Consider the following 25,107-nt stretch of genomic DNA (forward strand, 5'->3'; position numbering starts at 1 on the left):
ACTAACATGAAAACACGCACACACACACAAAATCCGAAACAGTGATACCTTTATTGGATCAACCAAAAATGCACAATATACATGTTGCAAGCTTTCAAAGCTCCACTGGCTTCTTCAGCAGGCAAAGTGTTAAAAACCATACAGGAGGAAAAAATTGAAATATTTGTCATAGGCCTGCATTTTGCTGTTTGTGTTCGCAGTTCGGATGGTATGGAGGGATATCTCTTGCAGGCTGTCACCTCCCCCTTCTGGCCGTGGGGCTACTGGGAGATTTGCAGTGTCCAGGAAATTTAACATCTATGAGCAACCCAAAAAGATACTTTGGGGCTATACAAAGTGCGGGCCTATGTGCAGGCTGAGGGCCGCATGCTCCAAGCCCTTACGCCATCGCCCAAGCACCATTTCAGCATGCACCCTTCTAGATGGTGCACACCATGATGACACACCTCCGCCGCAGCACCCAAAAGGCACAGCATGGAAGGGGTGTCATAACACCACACTGCGCCACTTACGATGCCCCTTCCAGGGAGCTGCTTGGGTCCGGTTCTTTTTGCTCTCTCCAGGGAGCGGATTGGTGCCATGTTGGCCCTGTTTTTTACACTGTTGCTTTATATGGTTGGTACAGTTTTTCTGAACTTCTGAGTTCTTATGGGCCACAGGTATTTGCTAAATAAACACAGATTTTCCTGGGGTGTAACTCCTAGCAGCCCTAACCAGCATAGCCGATGTTTAAAATCATGCTAAATGTTAAAGAGCATAGCCAATGTTTAAGAGATTTGGAGTCCAGTCTCCAAATGGGCTTCGTATTCTCCACTCTTATGCTAAACTTTCTCAAGGTATGCATGCTGTGCATTCTTAGCTTCAGGGTAACCTCCATTGAGCTGGAGTGGAATTGTGAGTAGATACGTATAAGATAAACCTGTGTTTATTGTACACAAAATCCATTTAGCATCTTTTTTTAAAAAAAAAAATCCTGCTGATTTAAAGGAAGGGTCATTATCCCATTATTCCTCCAGATGACTGCAGATTTAGGCTGCGTCTGCACTGCAGAAATAATCCAGTTTAACACCACTTTAACTGCCTTGGCTCAATGCTATGGAATCCTGGGACTTGTACTTTTGTGAACCATTTAGCCTTCTCTGTTGAGTTTTGGCGCCACAAAAAACTACAAATGCCAAGATTCCATAGGATGGAGCCAGGGTAGTTCAAGTGGTGTCAAAACTGAATTATTTTTGCAGTGTGGATGATGGCTTAGAAAACAAGGGGGGGGGGGAACCACACAAATATAAATATTTTAAAAAAACTTTAGAGAGCTATAGTGATTGATTAATATACAAACCAAAATTGTCCTTAAAAAAAGGGTTCTTTTTGTTTAATGCACTGAAATTTTCAAAGAATATTTGATTAAAATTGTTTTAAAACATACTCAGCACATACGTACTGGAAACATGTACTACTTCCAGATCAAATCAAAATAAGGATGTTTTAAAACAAACAAACAAACAAACAAACCCCTTTCTTCATATAAAGTACACAGATTTATCTCCCTTCCAGAATGTCTGAAAAGGGGAAAGTAGCCCTTAAAAGTTTTCAAAAACTTTAAATTTCCTTCTGACTGTATCCTGCCCTCTTTTTTTTCATTGCTTTCAAATTGACTAAGTGTTGTTTGCTGAAAATTATTAGTCTAACAATTTTGCCTATATTACCAATGCTGTCATGTGATAGCCAATGATATTCTAGCAATCTCTTTGATTAAGTAGCTGAGAGGCTTCTGGGGCCAATTTCAGCTGCTGAGGGGTGTGCTCCAAATGCAAATTACAGCCAAATGAGATTCTTTCAACATTCCAGCCAATTAAAATACATTTAAAGGACAGCTGCTTCACACACACACACACTCTAACTAAACCAAACCCAAACAAAGCCATGGACAACTTTTTCAGGCATCAGGGGAAAAGTCACAAAGTTTTCAAAACAAGGTCGCTCGAGTAACACATGGCTGTTATTATTTTAGTCAAACCTCCGAAGGGCGCCTATCTGCAATCAGAAGCTAGGATGACATGTTCAGCACTACCTTAAAAGAGACAAAGCAGGGAGTGTTTGTTCGGGTGTCAGCTTTCTTGTCTTGGCTCTTTAAACCATGTGCGCCTGGCTGCTTGCCCTCTGTGGAGCTGCATACAAATATTGACAGAACACAGTGGTATTTGTTAAGCTGGATCTTGGGAAGTAAATGATTAGAACTCTGAAGGAAGATCTGAGAACTTCAGACCTTCTCTCCTCTCCTTCCTCCCTGCCATCTTCCAGCCTTCAAAGAATGAAAGTGAAAATGCTGAGTTTGGCCAAGGGACAGCACTGACCTTCTTTTCTTCTGCTTTGCTTTGCAGGTAAGCACAGACTGCTCAAATGTTTTTGTCTCCCGTTGTAAATCTTACTGTTAAGAAAGGTGTGCAGCAGTTGGTTTGTCTGGTTTTTTTGTTTGTGTATGGTCGTGCTGGAAAGAACTATTAAAGCATGTGAATTTAGAAGTTATGAGACAGTTTTGGTAAATAGGCAGATGATGTCAGCCAGTCACTATGCACCATCAAATGTTAATATTACCTTTCTTACAGTTCCATTACAGTGATTGATAGGCATATTAATCTTTCCAGACATTTTAAAAAGACTCCTAGATCCCACTACCTGGGACATGTGAAACTTTACCTCGGCGTTCCACCTAGCGGTGCTCCAGTGAGTTCAAAGTTTGCTGCCTGAGTTGTTCCTGTGGAAAATTATTGTCCCTGTCAATTGTAGTCAATTGCTGTCATGAGACTTTCTAGTGCAAACTAAAGGCTTCTGAGAAACCTGTTTGACCTCAGGTTTTATTTTAACTTAAATGACTTTGGGACGTTATTGGATGGACGCGGTACTTAAAAGAAATCATTAGGGAAGGAAAATGTGCTCGTCCAACAAGTTCCTCAGATGGGCTCTTTGTAGGGAACATTAAAAAAAATTATACTACATGGGGATTACTGTGTGGGGGTGACTTCAGCTTGCTCCATAACAGCACTTCAAGCTGCTGAAATGTGATGCTTGTTTTCCATTTGAGTTGCTTATCATAAATCTTGGGGGGACTTCACCATTGTTAAATGTAAGCAAAGAATCTATTATGCTAGGTATCATGCTGCAATAGTAGGGACTTGGTTAAATGTGCCTTGTTAATCTTTAATGTGTCAGTAGCAGGGAGTGTATGCCAAATGGAAACGTTTAAGAAACACCCCAGGTATCCATTGCCAAAATAAATGTTGGCAAGCTACAAAACAATATTTTAAAAAATAATTTTGCAACAAACTTCAACGCAAGTTCTAATATTCCACAAGTCTTTGATGCAGTTTGGAAAATGTACAAATGCAAGCTTGCCTATTAAAATCCTACAGTTGGGGTGGATGGGTGGGGGCTGGAATTTGCAAGCTTTCCTCTTATTCAATGGCATGTATTCATGAAGTAGGTCCAGTTAAGCTCAATAGAACAGCTTGTTCGAATCAGGACTACGCATCATTAGAGTTAAATAGAATTAGGCTCATAGTGAATGTTTATTGACAAATTATATATATGTATGATTAATATTGAAAGATACTATACAGAGTAACATGTAAAGAAACATAAAAGCATTTTGTGTGGTGCTCTTTAAGAACAGCAGTGTGGAGCCAAATATATGAAAAGGCAGCGGAGAGGACTTGGAGCTGATGCTTTTGGGTTGCTTTTAATGTTGGTTTCATTCCCAATTTAACCCAACTATGGTATTTTATTCATAACCAAACAGCCAAGGAGCTTGTGGGGAGGACACATAATGGGTTTCTTCCTTTTTATTCTCTTAGGATGCATCCACACTGCAGAAATATTCCAGGTTGACACCACTTTAACTGCCTTGGCTCAGTGTTATGGAATTCTGTGAATTGTAGTTTTGTGAGACAATTCGGTTTTTCTGTCACAGAGAAAAATAAACTACCATTTCCAGAATTTCACAGCATCGAGCTATAACAGTTAAAGTGGTGTCAGCCTGGATTATTTCAGTGAAGATGCAGCCTCTATGATACTATGGTGTAGTTGTGGATTAATGTTACCCAGCATGTTTCCTGGCTATGTGGGACACTGAAACTGGCATCTTTGGGTTTAGCATAAAACTGTTGTGGTTCAGACAGAGTCTGATATTCTGTTCATGAATTATGGTATAAACTTGGTTTATGCCATTGAATTCACTTTTATGGTTGTTGCACAAGTCTGAAGTATCTTCCAACAACACAACAACCAATCCCTCCCCCCCATCTAATGTTTTATCAGTGCACGCTTCCCCAACATGATCATTTCAGCATTGTTGCAGAGTGATGGGATGAGCTGCGATATAGCTAATGCATTGCCTTTAGCTGGATGTGCTGCAACAGCATGTACAGAGGTGGTCTCTGCAGATGCCTGTTGCTGCATGTTCAGCAACTGAAAAATGGCTATGTCTCCCGAGGCAGGATCTCAGCAAGAAAAGATGACAGAGCCTGTTTCCTCTTGGTGTGACACAGAACCCAGTTTCTTTTTCTCATCACTGCACCTAAACAAGGCTATTGTAGAAGTGGAAAAAAAGTTGCAGAAAGGGCAGTCAACTTTATCAAGCACAAAAGCAAGGCTATGTCATATGGGATTATTTACATTTTCAAAAGAGGTGGATAATGGAAGGCATGAGAGAAACGTATAAAATTACATATGGTGTAGTAAAGCTAGATAAAGCAAGGGTGTTCTCAGCTGTGGTGCCCTACTTGTGTAATGCCTTACCTTTGGGGGACTGACTGGCTCCAGTGTTGGATTTTTTTCAAAACCCAGTCAAGACATGGCTTTCCCCCCCAAGTCTCTGTGGTCTAACTTTTAGCATGTACATTGTGTTCCAATCCATCTAGCCTTTTAAAGCTTCTCAATTTGTTTAACTGGTTTAATGGGTGGAATTCTGTATGGGAGATACATATGAAGAGCAGTGAATTCTGGCCCTCTGCCCCATCCCCGAAATTCCCACTTACCAGGAAGTAGGAATGTAATTCCTCACAAAGGTGGGTTACAGACCGCCGAAAAGCGGCAGTCTGCTGCCGCCGCCTGTTGCAGTGTCCGGGAACCGTAGCAGCCAAACGGCGCAGTTCCCGGACGCTGCAAAGAAGGAGCGTGAAAATTGCGCTTCTTCCTGTGCCCCCGAAGAAACGCCACAAGTGATGAAGCGCGCACTTGCAATGTCATTTCTGGGGCGTGACGTGCGGACGCAGAGCGTCCGCTACGTCAAGATGGCGGCGGCCATGTGGAACAGCTGCCGCCATTTCATATGGACTCAGTCCATACTTGGGTTAGGGGCGTCTGGAAGAGACGCCCCTTTCTAACCCTAGTACGGACTGAGTCCGTGCTAGGGTACCCGTTTGAAACGGGCCAATGTTTTTTCTTGAAGATAGTGACAAGTAATTTCAGCAATTTTCTTCCTGTTGAGAGAAAGTCTTTGGAAACCATGCAGTTTTCAAAAAGCTATTTGCAATTTGGGATTTATTCTGTGCAAAATTCAGATGGGGTTGTTTTGTGCAAAAAAGAGCATTTTCTGCACAGTGAACAGCATTTTCTGCATGGAACATAACATTTCAATGCAGAAATATTAATTCCTGTATAGAAAATATTGTTTTGTGCACTGAAAATGCTATTTTCTATCCAGAACAACCACATGTGAATTTCATGTACAATAAATTGCCAAGCGTAGATTTTCTGCACAGGGAACATTTTCTTATGAGTATCTGGTCAGCTGGACTTGAACAGAGGGCTGGATTAGATAAACCTATGGCCTTATCCAGTTGAGGTCTACTTATAGGTTAGTGTTCTTACTCCAGGGCTGGCCTTACCATTAGGAAGAAAGAGACACATGCTTCAAGCAGCAGATCTTTAATATCATGAAAAGCCAGCAAGTGGTTAGCTTATCATTTATTTTTACTGTCAGAACAGGAGTGCTTTTGGGATTTTCTGCCCTAGGTGCCAAAATGACTTGGTTGGCCTTAGGTACCATATTTCGTGGCTTGTGGGGTGTTTTGTTACTCTTTTTAGGCAGCAATATATCTTGAGCCATTTCTAGTTGAAGCTCTTGTGAATAAATGGTTCCCTCAGTTTATAACAATGTGATCTACAATGGCCATGTGTCCCCACTGCTTCTTCTAAAACGGGAACGCAGCATGGTCTACAGAACAGAATAACCATGTTTTCCTCGCTGTTTCTGAAAATGCCATTCCTTCTGCAGAGCATAAAGATGCCAGAGTACTGCTGATGTCTTCCTGACAATTCTTTACAAACCCAAAAACCGCATAATGAAGGGTGGACAAAATGAGGGGGTCATCACCTCATTAAATGAAAATCTGTTAACTTTCCAACATAGTTAAGCAATAATTCCACATCAAAGAACAAATCAAAAGAGCTACTGTTCCAGAGGGATTTGTGAGGTATGTTAAGGAAAACCATAAGGAAGCTGAATACCTCAAACATGGCTCATTTGTTCCAATACGTTTACTGGCAACACTTTTTATTGGGAGGCTGCTGAAAGACATACATAAAACTAAGTACTTTTCTATGGGGCTACATTCTAAATCTGTTGTTGACAGTTTGGGAAGAAACTTAGTAGACAGACACTATAAATATTTCTCTCAATGCAGCACAGTTCATTGCAGGGGTCAAAAAGGAAAAAATGGTGTGAAATGTTTAAGACATTGGGTAACACTGCATAGCAGAATCCACATTCCTTGTTGTATACTACATGTTTAACAAATGCTTAATGAATAATTTGGACAATGGAGAGTTAAAATACATGACAACAAATACTACTACTTTTGCAAGTGAACTTGATCTTACCACAACATCTTATACAGTGCATTTTGGAGTACATTAGAAGCAGAAGAAAATAGTGGGTTTTTTTTTCTAGACTGCTGGCCTTGAAAGGAGGCAGCGTGAGACAGTTCAGTCACAGCTTTCATATCTATCTCTGGGTTTAAAATCGGACCTGAAGGTCATCTGGTTCAAATTGGCTGCTGCTTTCAACAACCTATTTGTGTTGTTGACTGCTTTGACTTTGACTTATGACAACCCTATGAATGAGAGACCTCTATGTCACCCTGTCATCAACAGCCCTGCTCAAATCTAGCAGAGTCAGGGACTTAATTTCCTTGACTGAGTCTGTCCTTCTGTAACACTGTCATGCTGTCTTCCTCTTTTCCTATGGTCTTCTACCTTACCAAGCATTAATTGTCTTTTCTAGTGAGTCATGTCTTCTCATGATATGTCCAAAGTATGTTGAAACTCAAGATTTAGAGTATACCACCTCTCCATGCACAATGGCAGTAGTTCTCAAATGATTGAGCAAGATCCCCTGGAGGGGAATGCGAAACTTGGAGGCCCTGATCCCTCCTCCTCCTCTGTTTACAAACCTCTTAATGTGTAAAATTTACACATGCTATGAGTTAAATATTGAATTTACTTAAATTTATTTCCTTAAAACTGTTATAATTTGATGAATGATGTTATTTTCTTATGAAGTGTTAAAATATGAATATACGTTTAGAGAGATCTTGTAGCACCTTTGAGACTAACTTTGGCCTGATACAGACAGGCCAAAATAAAGCTGCTTCAAGTCACTTTGCTAGTGTGCTGTTTAAATGATACATGCGTCCTAAGAGTCCAGAAGCCGCACCAAAGCCATGCTCCAGTCCTAAGGACAGGAGTGCAGCTTTGGTGCAGCTTCCAGACTCTTAGGACCCATGCATCATTGAAACACCATACCTCCAAAGTGACCTGAAGCAGCTTTATTTTGGCCTGTCTATATAGGGCCTGAAATAAAGAAGTTGGCAGCATGAGCTTTCGAAGATTTCATTCTACTTCCTCAGATGCTTTTAGCAGATTTGTTTAAATGCATCTGAGGAAGAAGACTGAAGTCTATGAAAGCTCATGCTGCCAACTTCTTTATTTCAGTTAGTCTCAAAGATGCTACAAAATCTTTCTACATACTGATTCTACAGATTAACATGGCTATAGCTTTGAATTCTATGAATATACATAAATGTGCAAATGGAAATACTCACACTAAATAAAATATTTTTATTCATATTGTACATAAGCAGGTGTGTGTGGCATGACATCCGCATGTAGATGTAAAAGGGGGGTCCTAAGGGTAAGAAGTTTTAGGTAAAGCCATTAATCTAAAGCCAGAAACACAATGCTGAATATAGAGCACACTTTCCTCCATCAGTTTAGTACAAATTATGTTATTTACATGTGCATAGTTTCATGTGGTTAAAGTGAAGATTTGGTAAGATGTGATGTGTTTTTAAAGAAAATTTTAAAAGAATAGAAAATTATTTTTAAAATAATTAATTTTTATTTTCATTTTAATTTAAAATTATTAATTTTTTAAAAAAATATTAAATAAAATTATTTAAAAAAAACAAAACCTTGGGGCCTCTCCTTTCTCCTTTCATTGAGCTTTGCCCCACTCATGCCCTCTCTTCAGCATTTTAATGCAAGTGAATGCCACAGCCTATTTCTGCCCAAAGGCAGAAATTTGGGGAGCAGTGGTGTCACCTCCTCTTAGGTTGTCACCTGCTGTGATCTGCACCTCTCAGTTATGCCCCGCAGCTCTTGTACTTTTAAAGTGTTCCATGTTGATCCTTCCTTACAATGAAATTCCTGTATAAAAGAGTATTTATGTTAAAATCACAGCGAATATGGACATTTCTGGACATTTACTACTGGACAAGACAAAATTCATTGGAACAGCTACCTGATGAAACAAAGTGCCTTAATTAGCATCAGAGAGTATTTGGCACTGACCCCAGTCTCAGAATCCAGACATTAATGGGAATTTTGCCTGAACTGGGACAGGATTCACTATTTGTAACTGCAAACAGATGTTCTCTTACATTTCTTTTTGGAACATATTATCTGCTTCTTTACCTTTTCCTTGGTCCCTGAACACTGAATAATTTCTTTGGTCCACTCCGTGCCAGAGCTCAGAAAAGCAGCAGCTGATTAGAGGATTCTGGGTGCTGCAGCCCAAAAATAACTTTCCCAAGCTCTGCTCAGTATACTCCCCATCACTTCATCTTTTTGGAAGACAAATAAACTGAAGTTTGTGAAGTCAAAGGCTTTCATGGCCAGCATCCATGGTTTTTTGTGGGGTTTTCAGGCTATGTTCTGTATACAGAAAATCCACACATACAGACTGATACCTGCACAAGAACTCCAACCATCATCCAGGACAAAAAAGAAGCACAATCACTGGTAGGCCGAGAAAAACGTATCTGTGAACCCCACTTCTTGGAAGATGAACTGAAGCACTTGGACTGGGCTCTACAGGCTAATGGTTATTCCAGCTCAGACATCAGAAGGGCTGCCAGGCCCAAGAAAACCCAGAGAAGTGAAGACAAGCAGCCACCCAAAGGGAAGGTATTTTTACCATACATCAAAGGAGTCACAGACAGAATAGGCAAAGTGGTGAGAAAGCATAACCTGCAAATGGTTTACAAATGAAGAAAATCCAGCAAATGCTTCGCTCAGCTAATGACCAGAGAGACCCTCTCACAGCCGCAGGAGTTTACCGCATACCATGCAGCTGCGGACAAGTCTACATAGGGACCACCAAACGCAGTGTGCAAACAAGAATCAAGGAATACGAGAGACACTGCAGACTGGGCCAGCCAGAAAAATCAGCAGTAGCAGAACATGCCACAAACCATCCTGGGCATAAAATAGTGTTTGAAAACACTGAAATTCTGGACCATGCCAACCACTATCATGTCAGGATGCACAGGGAAGCTATTGAAATCCACAAACATCTGGATAATTTCAACCGGCAAGAAGAAACTCTTAAAGTGAACAAAATTGGCTACCAGTCCTGAGGAATAGCAAAATAAGGACTCAGCAAATGCAAATGGGAAACCACTCAGAGTCAGGGGCTTTCCCAGCAGATAATGATCACCAATTACCAGACATTAATCCTCTTTTGCATTAGCCTCCCAGCCTGAGGCCTGCCATCAGCAACAGAACAAAACACATGCAAATCACTCCTGCATTCCCAGGCTCACACAGTATATAAAGACCCACTTTTTCCAGGCAAGCATTCTCTGAAGATGCTGGCAAAACGTCAGGAAGAAAATCTTCGAGAACATGGCCACATAGCCCGAAAAACCCACAAAACCCCACAAACTGAAGATTTTTGTGGGTTTTTTGTACTATGTGGCTATGTTCCGGAAGAGCTTGTTTCTGATGTTTTGCCAGCATCTGTGGCTGGCATCTTCTCTGAAAGATGCCAGCCACAGATGCTGGCAAAACGTCAGAAACAAACTCTTCTAGAACATGGCTACATAGCCCCTCAAAACCACAAAAAACCAGCCATGAAAGCCTTCAACTTCACAAATAAACTGAAGAACTATGTTGGTTTAAGATTTCATAAAACAATGATTTGCATATACTTTTAAACTGACAGCAGGGATGAGTTGCACATTGCAACAATGACAGCAGCATATGGAAAAGCATATCACTATTGCTGCCATCTTCCTGCCCCCTTAAAAAAAAGAGTTTCAGTTGAATTAAACTAGAAATCCAGGTTTTGGAATTATCTTCATAGTCCTCAAGAATTGCTCTGTTTTGGGGTGGAGTTGTGAAGGAACAAATGACTATACTTTTATCGTCTTAACAAGAGGGCCAGCATTCCCTGGTTGTTCTTGCAGTGCACTGTGAAAAATTCAAGATAAATGACTGAGGGCCAAACTAGATGTTCTACAAACCCCTATTGGAGCTGCAGTGGAGCTGCATGCAGTGGCACCAGAGGAACCCCACACCATGCCCCCAACCTGCCATTTTTCTAGCTCAACAAGAAGAGGCAGAAAGCTGTTCCTTTTTTCGCTGGGTAAAAGGTAGTTTTGTTGCTGCAGCAGCAGTTTTTCAGAGCTGCAGTGGCATGCGGCATCTAAATGCCAGAGTGTCAAAAACTGCTGCTGTGCAGGCAGTGGAGTGGCTTCATGGCATGTTCGCAGTGTCCTGGGGATGTGCGTCGTGCATACGCCATGCCCCCAAGCTGCCAGGAAGACATCATATTTTGTTGGTCTGTTTCCCCCTTAAACAAATATTAGAATGTCCATCTGACTATTTATTCACAAACTCTTTACTCTAGCTCTTACTGGGTTATGTAGTAGAAAATGCCTCCTAACACACATTTACACAAATATTTTGGCCTTGCATTCCAAATGTCTGCATCCTTTTACCCCATTTCTTCTTTTATGTATCATATATCAAAAGAGGTCTAAACAACAGGCTTTGTCTTGACTGTTGGTTAGCACAGCAGTGGCTAGGAGTTTAGCTTTTTCAGTCATGGCTTCAAGACCATGGATTTCCATGAACAAGCTAGATAAGCCACTTCTTTGTCAAATATTGAACAGACCCTATGAAACTATCATCTTTTGCTGTGTCTTGCATCTTTTGCTGTCTGAATTTGTTTCTTATGTGGTCTCTGGCAAGAAAAGTAATATCAAGGCATCATTTTTAAAAATGGCCTGAATCTCCCCGTGAGAATAGACACACTAAATAAATGATACAGACCTACCAAGTTCGTATTGAGTCAATGAGTCTACAATAGTTGGAGCTATCAAGTCTAAATATTTTAAGGATACTAGATTCTGTCTGATCTTGGAAACTAAGCAGTTTGGTAGGAACAGTCCTGATTAATCTCTCATCACATTTTTCCAGCTAATTTTAGAGTACCCCAGTTTCTCTCTCCTTTTCTCACTTTCTCCCTTTGTCCTTGGCTTATTTCAGTTGTTGTAAACAAACAAATTCAAAGTGCAAAGGCAGTTTGCACTCAAGTAATTTGGTGGTGGGAGGGAGTTCAGCAGGGTTTTTGCCATTTGCCATAGGGTCAGGAAAACTTTTTAAAAACTGCGACTCTTGTATGTTCTTCCTCATTTTGAATGCACTCTGATGTTGCTTGGCCACACAGGTTCTGGTTTTCATCTTTGAAATGCTGAAAGATATGTAATATTTGGAAGCAGACCACCAAGATGCTGTAGCCTATTTTCAGAGGGCGGCAATGACAAACCTCTTCTGAACGAATCTTGCCAAGAAAACACTATGACAGGTTGCCATAAGTCAGCTTGAAGGCTCACAGCAATGTGACAGCAATTGGATGCCCAAATGAGATTTTCTTTTTACTTATTCTGTGTCTAACAGGTCATGGTTCCTTAGTCTTAGAATCAGCTTCAGTCCCAGGTCTGTGCAACACATCCAGAAAACTTATTCCTTTTTTAAGCAGAAAGTTAACTTTCTTTTCCAGCCCCCCCCCCCCTTCAAATTCCTTCTTTGGGCTTTTGTCTTTTCCTCTCCTGTTGCACTATTTTGTAACTTTTATTGGATTTTGATTGTATTCTTCTTCCAAAATTATTATGATTGAGAAACAAGTTATTGTAGTGTTTAAGGAGTGTTATTCCAAAGAAAGTGGGAGGACTGGAGGGTCTCCACCAACTGTGCCAGTTTCTTTTTTAATATTAGGGGAATTGTTTTGGTGCAAGGAAGTTTGGAAGAGGTTGGGTACTTTGAGAATCATTTCCACCTGTTTATACCAGTACTAACTGAGGAGGATGCTAGGTTTGGGTCATTAAGAAGATTTTTATTTAGAAATATGCAAGAGTGCAATCAAACGCACAATAGTAATTCAAATAGACACTCCATTCAGAGCTAGCCAAAATAGAGGTATAGAAATTGGATAGCAGAGTTTTAGGGTGGATGATAGGTAAATATTAAGAGGTGACCATGACAAGATGGATATGGTTCAGACGGGTTCTGAGGAAGACACAGTGAGTAGAAGAGTCTCTCTGGGAACACTGTATTCTCTATGCCCTTTTCTCAGAGAGGCTAGGTTTTGAGACTGATAGTTATATCTGATATCCAAGCCTAAAGGGGTGTGTTATCTTGCAAAACAACAAAGATTAAAATTTTCCTTTGAGATTCTAGAACAGCTGATGGCTTCAACTTTGGAGTAACAAAAACAGCAATTGGATTTAGACAACTCCAGGATAGATGGATAGGGAAGTTGGCTGGTTACACAGCAGGGGGTAGGTAGGAAGCATTGGCTTACTGCCTTTGCCTTTTCTTTCTAGTGCGAGAGAATATGCAGAGAGCCTGGGGAGAGCAATCAGCAAACCCAGTCAGCTTTTATCTTGGTATTACCTGGGCCCTTCACATGTCTTTGTGAAAAAAAATCCTTCCCATGGGAAATTCACCTGGTATTCCAAAGGTTCCAATCATGACCTCTTAAGAACATGCCTGGCTCCAGATATGAAAATATGAAAATTGAGACCCCAAATATAATGCAGGCTATGCTATCAGGAGCTAAGAGTGAAGGATAAGAATAAATTAAGTATCGAACAATACAATCTTCTAGAGTCATAGACATAGAATCAAATACTTAGAAGAGGCCTGCTAGTAGTCCATCTGTAGTCCATCTGTCACTCAATGCAGGAGCTCCTGCTAAAGCATCTCCAGCAAGTAGCTGCCCAGCCTCTTTTGGAAGATGGCCAAACCTTACCACCTCTCTAGGCAATTGGTTCCATCGTAAATTGCTCTTACTGTCAAAAATCTCTTCTAATGTTGAATGGAAATCTACGATCTTGTTGCTTAAAACCATTAGACTTGGCTTTACCTTCCTCTCTGTGACAGCCCTTGAGGTATTTTAAGAGTGCAATCATGCCACCCCTTAATCGTCTCTTCAGCAAACTGAGCATGCCCAGATCCTTCAATCTTTCCTCATATGTTTTGGTCTCCATACCTCTTATCATCCTCCTTGCACATCTACAAACCTGCTGCAACTTGTATATATCCTTCTTAAAATGAGGTGCCCAGAACTGAACACAGTACAAAATTTTGCAGAATATAATGGGGCTATTGCTTCCTTAGACTTAGAAATGATGCTTATATTAATGCAGGCTAAAATAGCTTCCACCTTCTCTGCTGGAGCATCATACTGCTGACTCATGTTTAACATATGATCAATAATAATCCCAAGGACGCTTTTGCATGTAGTACTTCTGAGCCATGTATCCCCATCATCTAGATGTGCATTTGGTTTTTGTGACCTAAATATAGAATTTTGTATTTGTCTCTATTGAATTTTGTTTTATTAATTTCTGCACAATATTTAATTTATTGAGGTCTTTCTTATCTTCCAATGTGTTAGCCACTCTTGCAGTTTTGTGTTATCTGTAACTTGATAAAAATATTGAAGAATAATAACTCTAGAAAACATTGAGGCACTCCACTTGAGACCTCTTTCTAGTCTGAAGTGCAGCACTGTTTTCCAACCAATTATGAATCCATCTAACCATGTTCTCATCTATTCCACTTTTAATTAGTTTGCCAATACAAATATTATAGAGCACCTTATCCAGTGTTTTGCTGAAGTCTAGATAAATGACATCCACAGCATTCCAACCATTAACTAAACTAGTTATCTGATTAAAAAAAGATATAAGATCAGTTTGGCAAGATTTGTTCTTAACAAGATAATGCTGGCTCCTGCTGATTGTTGCATTCAAAGATATAGCTGTGTTAGGGCCTGAACAGACAGGCCAAAATAAAGTTGCTTCGGGTCACTTTGGTGGTATGCTGTTTAAATGACACACACATCTTAAGAGGCCAGAAGCTGTCCCAAAGCTGCACTTAGTCCTTAGGACTGTAGTGTGGCTTTGCCATGGCTTTCTGTGTCTTGGGATGCATGCAGCATTTCAACAACATACCAATAAAGTGACCCGAAGCATCTTTATTTTGACCTGTGTGTTCAGGCCCTTAATCTGCAGAATCAGTATGTAGAGAGATCTTGTAGCACCTTTGAGACTAACTGAAAGAAATAAATTGGCAATATGAGCTTTCATAGACTTCAGTCTACTTCCTCAAGCATCTGAGGAAGTAGACTGAAGTTTATGTAAGCTCATGCTGCCAACTTCTTTCTTTCAGTTAGTCTCGAAGGTGCTACAAAATCTCTCTACATACTGATTATTGCATTGTCATCCAGATACTTGCACACAAACTCTGTAAGAACACCCCAACAGTTAATCTGCCCAACAGTAAATCTGCCCAGAAGTAAACCTCATTGGGTTCAATTGGACTTACACCCAGGTAGTATGCAAAGGAATCTTGTAGCACCTTTTACACTGTGTGAAAAAAGTTGTAGCATAAGCTTTTGTAGACTTAGTCTGCTTCCTCAAATGCATGGAGTGAACTGGTGTCCAGGAAGGTCCTTTATAATCAGATTGTATGAATAGCCATAGAAATGCAAATGTTGTGGGCACGGCAATGAGGTTACAAATTCAGTTTTAACTGGTCATTGAGGCACAAAGGCAGGTAGATTGTGCACACACACACACACACACACACAATCTCCATTTTGTAACAGAAGGTCATGGAGGAAGTAGGCTCGAGTCTACAAAAGTCCATGCTATCAACTTCTGTCATTCAGTTAGTCTCAAAGGTACTGCAAAATCCTTTTGCATTTTCCAGATTAACACAGCCCTGTCTTTGAATAATAATTATTTATTATTTAGTTATATGCACATGATACTTTATGTCATTTATATATTATCCTACTTACTAGATAAAATAATATGTGTTGTAAATTTCTCTAACCTCTCAGTCTTGTGTGATAATAAATTGATATGATGGGAAATAGAACATAAATTGCTTAGCACAAAAGTGTGCCAAATGATTTCAAACAAACACTATTTTAAAATGCAGCTGTTGTGTCAATGAAGGTATTTAGATAGAAAGCACCAAATTTAAATTTAAAAATTCCACTGCATTCTAGATCTGAAAACATCCATATGGTTCTGGATACCAAAATCAAACTTTCCACAGTATCAGATAATTAAAGCTGGAAGTACCTTTATCAATTATTCTGGTTGCCTTACATTTCCACAACAAATTCTGAATGGTGAGCAACCCTGATGAAAATATAAATTAGATGGTATAGTAGCAGTCTAATAATAATAATAATAATAATAATAATAATTCCCACTTTTCCCCAAATTTGGGACTCAGATTGGTTTATGACATTGTATTTTGTTAAAAATCCACAAAATACAAAAGTAAAAGTGATTAAACTATCAAAAATTAAAATCTGTTAAAATATGAATTGCAAAATATGTCTCTCTATGTGTGAGCACACATATATACAACACAACAAAGTAACAGTCAGAAAATCCAGTACATTATACAAGGCCCATGCTGCCTAAACCAGGGGTAGGCAACCTGCGGCCCACGGGCCGGATGCGGCCCGGCAAGGCCTTGGGACCGGCCCCAGCCCGGTCCTGCCACCGATTGCCGCCGGAGCCTTTGGCCTCTTGCGTGAGAGTGTGGGGCCTTTGGCCTATCAGGAGGAGGCAGGCAAGGGGGGCAATTGTCTATAGAAGCCTCCGAAACATGCATTTATATTAACATTTTTTAAAAAATCAGCAAATTTTTTCGCGTGTCCTGCATTTTTTAAAAAAACTGTCCTCCATTTGAAAATTTTGTACTACATTTGTCCTGGTTTATTTATTTATTTAATTTTTTAAAAAATTATTTAGTTATTTATTTTTTTGCTTTGGCCCCCCAGTTGTCTGAGGGACAGCAACCCGGCCCACAGCTCAAAAAGGTTGCCTACCCCTGGCCTAAACTATCAGTCCACAAAAGCTTGTCAAAACAGAAAAATCTTCACTTGTTTATAGAAAGAGAGTAGAGAGTAGGGAATAGGGACTCCATCCATCCATCCATCCATCCATCCATCCATCCATCCATCCATCCATCCATCCATCGGGCTTCAGAGTATGATCTGGGAGAGGGTCTTATATATGCAGAAGCTGAATAGATGCATTGTTTATCCCTCCTGTAAATGTTCTAAAACCGTGAGAAGAGACTCTTCAATAGCATTCTTCAAAGGATTAATGAATTTTTACTGTAACATGATGGTGATAGCCTAGACTGATTTCTGCATCTATGTCCCATACACTCCTTTATCCAGTTCTTGCAAATCACTAGCAGATGCAGTGAATGACTTAGATTGACCATAAAATCTAATACCACATAATATTTTCTTTTAGGAAAATACAGTTGTGGCTGGCACCCTGTTCAGCAATTATAATGTTGATATTGCCATTCACTTTTATGGTTGTTCCACCATCACAATGAGCAAAATCCTTTGTACCTACCTTTTAAGCCATGCATTCCCTCCCTCCCAACACAGTGATGTCCATGTTGTCAGAGAGCAGAAAGGGTCATGTGCAATGATGCATCCACTTACTTTCCTGTAGGTGGATGCACTGCAATAGCCAGCTGCAGACACAGTGTACCTAGCTCTGGGAAGAAGGTTGGATATACCATCACTCACCATCATCCTTTGTTCTCAGGGAACTTGGAGATTGCTCTCTCTCTCTCTCTCTCTCTCTCTCTTTCTCTCTGTGTGTGTGTGTGTGTGTGTGTGTGCATGGGGGGGCTCCACAACTTGAAAAGTAATTTTTGTGGTGTGTGTGTGTGTGTGTGTGTGTGTATGTGTGTGTGTAATATTAGGAGACCTAGCTATGAGACGTTTCTCTGTATCTATTTTTCCTGATGCAAAATCTTGGCCACATATCACACAGTATCTCATTCCTCTGAAGACTAACAAGTTTTATTTGGTACAAATTGTCATGAACACATTGCCATGTGCACTGAACTGAGAAAATCAAACTTGATAGTAGAATTGTCAGATCGCAGAGCCTGGCCATTTCTTCCAGTACTCAGGGCAGATGGGAGGAGTCTTGGGGTGAGAGTACTGCCTTAAAAGGTGTGTGTGTATTCACCATTTATTACACTTGTTTTTTAAAAAAAGCATTTGGTGTACTCTGTGCAAATGTGGTTGTTGCTTAGTGTATCATGTTTAATGACATCAGCAAGGGCTGCCTCCGCATGGTCCGGGTTGTCCCCAGACATCAAATTTGACCTGATATATCAGGACCTGAGATAGTACTGATCTGGCCACACCATGTGTTAGTCTGTAAGGTGCCATTAGACCTCTTGGTTGGTTTTTGTGTGTGTCAGACTAACACAGATAACTCCCATAGAAGATTCCCATACTTGGCTGTGAGCAAAAAAAAAAATGCAACTTAGACTGGGGCAGGATCTTCTGGGAGTATGACCTTTGTTTGGTCTTTCCTGGAATAAATGGAAAAAATTGTTCTGTATATACTGCCTGTAAATAATCCAGGCCAAAGGTGACAGTGAGCCATGTATCCATCAAAGAAGGACATGTCTATTTTTGTTTCCAATAATCAACACATTCCAAGGCTCTCTGGACAGAATGTTACATCTGGATGTGGGAGATTCATGTTCAAACCCTTTCCTTAGTCGTTCTAATCTACCATATAATTTTGCCAGCTGATCCACAGGAACCATAAAGCACTTTAGAAACTGTAAAAATGATCGAGATGATTCATAATACTGTTCTTGAGCTGTAAGTATCTTGAGGAACAAAGCAAAGTGCAATGAAATTTTGCAGAGAAATTAATTGTAAAGAAAATGTTCCTTGTGATGTAGTCAGTCATGACTTTCCATATAAAGATCACCTTTGCAGGATCCAAAGAGCTATGAGGGGTGATTTGCAGAAGAATGAAAGTTGAGTGGAGATGGGAGAAACATAATCATAAATGTTTAGAGCTGGAAAGAGATCCCAAGAGTATTTTAATCCAATCTTGTATGAGTTCAGGAATTCATAGGTAAAGCATCCCTGTCACCCATATGAACTCCTGAGGTAGTATGCTTCACTGTCAGACAGCTCTTGCCATCAAAAAGTTCCTTCTCACGCTGGAGTCTACTGTACCTAGTGCAAAATCTAATGTGACTCAATGAACTTTGCTACCTCTTCCTTCAAATCAAACTGGATTCTCTTTCTCCCTAGTATTTTCACTTCACAATATTTATTTTATGTAGAACATCTGTTATAGATCTGAGGACAGATTGTGTCTTTTTAGATGGTAAGCCTGAGGGCAGGGGACCATCTAATTAAAAAGACTGTATGTACAGCACTGTGTAAATTTGCAGCGCTTTATAAATAAAGGTTAATAATAATAATAATAATAATAATAATAATAATAATAATAATAATAATTGTATCATAGTACTTGAACAATGAATTAAAGTTACAGGCTTTTATAAATATTTCACACAGTAAGGGCACAATAATGTTGCAAACCAACAAAAAGGGTTTCATTTCAAAGTGGACAAGTGCTACAAGGTAGGGTCATTTCTTCCTTAACAGCTAAAATGGTGGAGGTTGTTACTATACATATAAATTGTAGGGCCATTGTTAGGTGTTTTGTAACTTTGTAAAATATGAAAAAATGTACCTGTTGCTGTCTGAGAACAGCATATTTCTCTGCATAACTTTGTTTGACTCTCCTCAACTGTACAGGTAACTGAGTTCTTAGCCAGCTTTGAAAAAGGAGTGGTTACTGAGTCCAGAAGTAAAGTTGATTTATTAAGCCTGGCTGTATTAAGATGGCCAGAGTTGACAATTCAAACAACAGACTTCTTTGAAATATAATATGCCTGTAAGATTAGGGCATATACAGTAGGATAGCATCTATGCTTTGTTCAGTTCGCTGATCTTCATGGTTGAAGAGAGATACGAAACAATGAGGCTCACATGCTATTGTCATCCCCACGTACTTTGGGCAAGATAGATTATGAGTAGATCTTGCATTCCTTCCAGTTTGAACAATTCTCTCCATCCCCCTCCTGCTCTTCACATGAACTATGTCAACACCATGGACTCCTGCTGGTGAATTCCATGCATAAATGAGCTAATCTCAAACCCCAATCTCCAGTCTTAGAAAAATGTTCAGCAAATATGGTATGACTTGAGATGTGACAGAGTGACAAAATACAACATTTGTGTGGCTTACCACAGTAGTTGTACTTCTAAAAAAGGACTGCTGTCTAGTTAGTAGTTCATACCACACAGAAGAAGAGGAGGAGGAGGAGGAGGAGGAAGAAAAACCTCTTTGACTTTGGAAGATAATTGTGGTCCTGGGAGAAGGAAAGTCACTCGTGTTTTGGAAAGCAGTAATTCCATTAAGGCAGCATGAGTAGCATTTAGCAAACCACAGTTATGTGTCTTGCTTGCCAAGGCCTTTCACAGCAATGCTTCTCATTTATCAGCCTTAATTACTACTATGCAAGAAGAGTTAAGTTCCCTTTTATCAAACCTGAGTGTTTGATTTTGAAGGGGAAAAACAATCTTCTTTGCAGCTTTGCAATGAGTAAAAGACAGTCAGTAAATTATACTTTGAGACAAGCATGACATAGGTTAGGAAGAACAATTATAATTAAGGAGCTGGACCCCAAATGCATCTGAGGAAGTAGACTAAAGTCTATGAAAGTTCATGCTGCTAACTTCTTTCTTTTAGTTAGTCTCAAAATTACTACAAGATCTCTCTACATACTGGATCCAATAATGTAAGTTACAATAGCCAAGGTGCCATTTGCCCTGTGCTACAGACTCATTTTTGATATATGGTAAATTTGTAATGGTAGATGTCTTCCTTAGTATCAAGCTGTAGAAACCTGGTTTTTCCAGCAGCTTTATGAGCTTCTAGTATTTGCTTTTATATATACCCCCCCCCCACATATATATTATGACTCTGCCTCTTTTATTGGTTTTAATTGTTATGTAATTTTAAATTCTATACTGTTTAATTGTCTTTTAGGGGGCCAATATTTTGTATATATGGATGTATTTTAACTCTTGTAAGCTGCTTTGATTGTTTTTAACAAAAAGCGGGATATATATATATATATATATATATATATATATAATACTGCTAGTTTGTTTTAAGGGCGATTTCATCCCTTTGGGACCAACATATACTATAGAACATAATATGAATTTCTTAATTCACTAAGCTCTAAGGCCGATTCAGGAATTCATGACGATCTAGAGGTGGGATATATGGACATGACTCTATGTCTATTCCTAGCATCTACTCAGACTTTTTCAGTTCTATATAGGAGTCTATAACAGTGAAGAAAGCCAACAGAAATAAAATAAAATCATTTTAGATGTAGTGCTGGAGAAGGGTGCTAAGGATACCGTGGAGGACCAAGAAGACAAAGAAATGGGTTCTAGAACATACCAAGCCCAAACTCCTCCTTGAAGCCAGGATGGCTAAATTGAGACTGCCGTTCTTTGGTCATATCATGAGAATTCATGAATCATTGAAAAAGATGATACGAAGAAAGACAGAGGGCTGTAGAAAGAGAGAAGGGACAATATGCCAGATGGTTAGGCTCAATCAAAGTGGCCATTGACCTGAGCCTGCAGGACCTAAGCAGAACAGTGAAGAACAGGGGTTTTTGGAGATGTCTCATGCATAGAGTCACCATGAGGGGAGGTCGATTCAAGGACAGTTAACAACAACAACACAACTGTTCTGTTGGCAAAACTCCCAGGAACAGGGACCCTGATAAAGCTAGGTCCATAAACATGAAAGGTCTGTAAGCACATTAAACAGAACATGGTTACAGATCCATATACAGAACTTAATACTGAAAGCATGTAAGCCAGGGAAAATGCTAGGTGCTTAGTGACATTTAGGGGAAGGTTTACCTGTGTGTCCATGTCTCCTTCTACCAGTTTAACCCAGTTTATAAGCAGGAGGGCATCTGCATATTGCTGTAGTGGGTTACTGTTCCACATTCTTATTTCCAAGGAGTTGGTTCATTTGTATGGGAAGTACAGGAATTTAAGGGTGCCTTTATAGCTGTAGCCTCAATAGTATGGAGCAACAGCTCAGAAAGTATCCTTTTGTATTCATCTGTCCTGGCACTGAGGAAATAAAATAATAAAGAGCCAACCTGTTTAGCAATGCTTTATGATGTTATAGTTTAAGTTGTAAGGGTATTGAGTCTGATCATGAATGACAGATGGAGATTTTTAAGACCTATCTTTCTGTGTTTATTTAATTTTCTATCCTAGGCCTTTGTAGCATATTTTGGGATTTTATATCTTCACAGCATTAAGAAAAAGCAAGGTACAAGTGATAGAGAGACATAGCATTATGATCCTTTCTTAATCATTAGATGTTTCATTTATTTATCACTGCTAGCTAGTTCTCAAAAACTGCTTTTTCTAACACTGCTTTTAAGTCCTACCATGTGTATAGGATACACCATACTGGCAATGGATCCAGTCCAACAGTATTATATTACATTTTGAAGATGATTCTGTGGTTTTGATAGCCAGCTCTAAATATCTTAAGGCAACCTGCCTTAATAAATCAAATTTACTTCTAGACTAGATAACCACTCCCTTTTAAAAGCTGGATAAGAATTCAGTTGTCTGCATGGGTGAGGAGGCTAAGAGTAAGTTATGCAGACAAATATGCTGGGCTCTGTATTTTCTTTATGTCTGAAATTGAGTCTCACCTTCAACTTTAAGTGGTTTCCACCTGGGCATTTTTCTGTGATGAATTTAGCATTCCAGAGATTCACATGTGTGTGCGTGTGTGTGTGTGTGTGTGCATTGCATATGTATTTTAGAGAGGAGGAACATTACGTTCAGAAATTATAATTTTCCCTATTTTTAAATCGGTCAAGTGGTTTCAGTTTCGAACAGCAGATGCTGTAAGTCAGATGGAGTACACACTGCAAGCAACTACCATATATACTCAACTATAAGTCGACCTCATGTATAAGTCGAGGTCAGGTTTTGGGGCCAAAAATTATGGATTTTGGCATGATCCGTGGATAGATTGAGGGTAAAACTTGGAGGCTCCTTCAGTGTGTGTATGTATACGTATGGCAATAGAGACTCTCACTGAGGCTTTCCTTCATCATTTCAGCTTTCATTTCAGCTAGACGGGCAGGTGGGAGGGGGACTTTTAAACAAACAGCAATATCAATCAATCATCCAGGACTCTTTCTGCTTGGCTTTTTCTTGCTAAACTCCTCTTTGCATAGCATGGGGAAATCTGAAAGAGCTACTATCACATTTCCATAGTGACTTGCAAATATGTCGACCTAGGATTTTGGGTCAATTTTGGGGTATAAATTTTTAGACTTATAGACAAGTATATGCAGTATTGTGTCTCATTTATGTCCATCAAGCTGGCTGTGGAAGAATAAAGAAATCATGAACTGTACTGCAAAGATTAGTGTACAGTACATAAGTATCATAAGATGCATGGCAGTCTATCATCTATGTTTTAGTCTGTTCTGGTCCAGTAGAAGGGCTGTTAACTTACACAGTGACTAGATAGCATGAGAAAAGAATGAGAAACTGGTGTCTTATATCTCAGGGCAGGTGCTCTTTGAAGAATTAGATAAGCCAGATGTGCAACAATGCACATGCATATGCACATTTAAAGCTTTTCTTATCATCTGCTTACTCAACTGCTCCCTCTAAGCATCCAGTTGGATAGCGTTGATAAGTCTCAAGTAGCTTCTTCTAAAATTCAGAAATATAAAGTAGAGGTGAATTCACTATGTACACAGCCCATTCGCAACATGGTTCCATATCCACACATTGCTGCTTGAACAGTCATTGCTAAAATTTAGCATTCCAGAGATTCACATGTATGTACATGTGTGTGTGTGTGTGCACACATGTGTGTTACATATGTATTTCAGAGAGGAGGAACATTAAGTTGAGAAATTATATTTTCCCCTATTGAACAGTCATTGCTAAAATCTACAAATGGAATTGGGACAATAGTGCAGTGCACTAATAATTGGGCACATGTTGCAGATGAGAATGTAGGGAATGTTATTTCCTACATAATTTCAACAAAGGGGAGAATGCAAGTAGTATCAATATCATTAATATTGTACTAGCACCTAGAAATGCTCTGTGTTATCATGAACATTGGATCTGAAACCTCCCATGAACTCCTCTATCTGCTACCCAATCAATTTTTGCTTGCTGGTATTTTTATGTCTGAAGTCTTCAGTCAATGAAAAATGATGACTGGTACCCAGTTGTGTGCTTTCCGCCGCCCTGCCCCACCATTTTTTTTATTACTGTCTGAGCCCAGTATAGGAAACCTATACTGGGCTCAGACATTACCCATTTCAAAGTTATGTAAATCATTGCTGGTCATTATTTTTATCAGTGATTGCTTTGTTTTTACACTGTTGTCATTACCTTTCACCAGTAGTTGTTTCAAGTCGTTCCTAATATCTGCAAGTAATATGGTGTCACCTGCATATCTTAAATTGTTGATGTTACTTCCCTTAGTTTTCACAGCCCCTTCCTTTGAGTCTAATCCTGTTTTTGATATGATACATTCTGCATGTAAATTAAACAGATAGGATGATAAAGTGAAACCTTGGATGATGCCTGTGTCTATAATGATAACAACCTATGACCTACCTAAGATTTGGTTAGAAAGTTCTGAAGCTGGATTTTTCCTTGAAACCTTCTGTATAATAGTAACATTATCTTAAAGGCATAATTTCCAACATGTATAAGACATTTAAAAAAAAACAGTGACAGACCATTCCTTGAGATCACTGTTACCTTTTTCCAGCATCAACAGTGCTATTATTTATTGATTTTCAGCCATGCCAACTGCTGTGTCTGGATTCTGTTAGTACACAGAACTCATCACATTTGTAGTGGAGTTTCCACATTATATGTTCATCAGCTTTTTATATTCCAAATCATGTTCTTGGTGCTATTTTGGCCTACATGCAGTTGAGATACGTTTCAGGAAAGTTATCTGTTGTGCTTGTTGGGTTTCTCTTTTCACTTTACCTTCTCTTTTAACTTTAATAGCCTTGGGAATCTAGTGGTTAAGTGCTGTAATGATGCTTCAAACTGATAAACACATTGATATTATCTGGTAGGTGTGCTGTTCACTTTCTAAGATTTAATTCTCAAGCTTCAATTTTGTAATTCCTCAGTGTTTGTGATTCTGAAATCATGTTTTATTTCTTGAAATACTGAAGCAATGACAGTGCTGTATCGCTGTCCCTCCTCTCCTCTCCCCACTGTTGAGTTAATTGACTGCAAACTGCTTCTGCACTTCAAAC

At 39.5% G+C, this 25,107-nt stretch overlaps 1 protein-coding gene across 5 annotated transcripts in view; it reads left to right on the top strand.

Moving 5' to 3' along the window:
• Window positions 1-2,272: 2,272 nt before the first annotated feature.
• NCKAP5 (NCK associated protein 5) overlaps window positions 2,273-25,107 on the top strand; it is a 783,557-nt gene continuing 760,722 nt past the window's right edge. For all 5 annotated transcript variants that reach the window (XM_089520139.1, XM_089520143.1, XM_089520141.1 and 2 more), the window contains exon 1: window positions 2,273-2,381. The gene's annotated coding sequence lies outside the window, so the exon portion shown is untranslated. The remainder of the gene's footprint in view (window positions 2,382-25,107) is intronic.

The sequence above is a fragment of the Sceloporus occidentalis genome, unplaced genomic scaffold (genome assembly GCF_023333645.1).
Source record: "Sceloporus occidentalis isolate IW3139 unplaced genomic scaffold, rSceOcc1.0.p SCAF_4, whole genome shotgun sequence".
Lineage (NCBI taxonomy): Eukaryota > Metazoa > Chordata > Lepidosauria > Squamata > Phrynosomatidae > Sceloporus > Sceloporus occidentalis.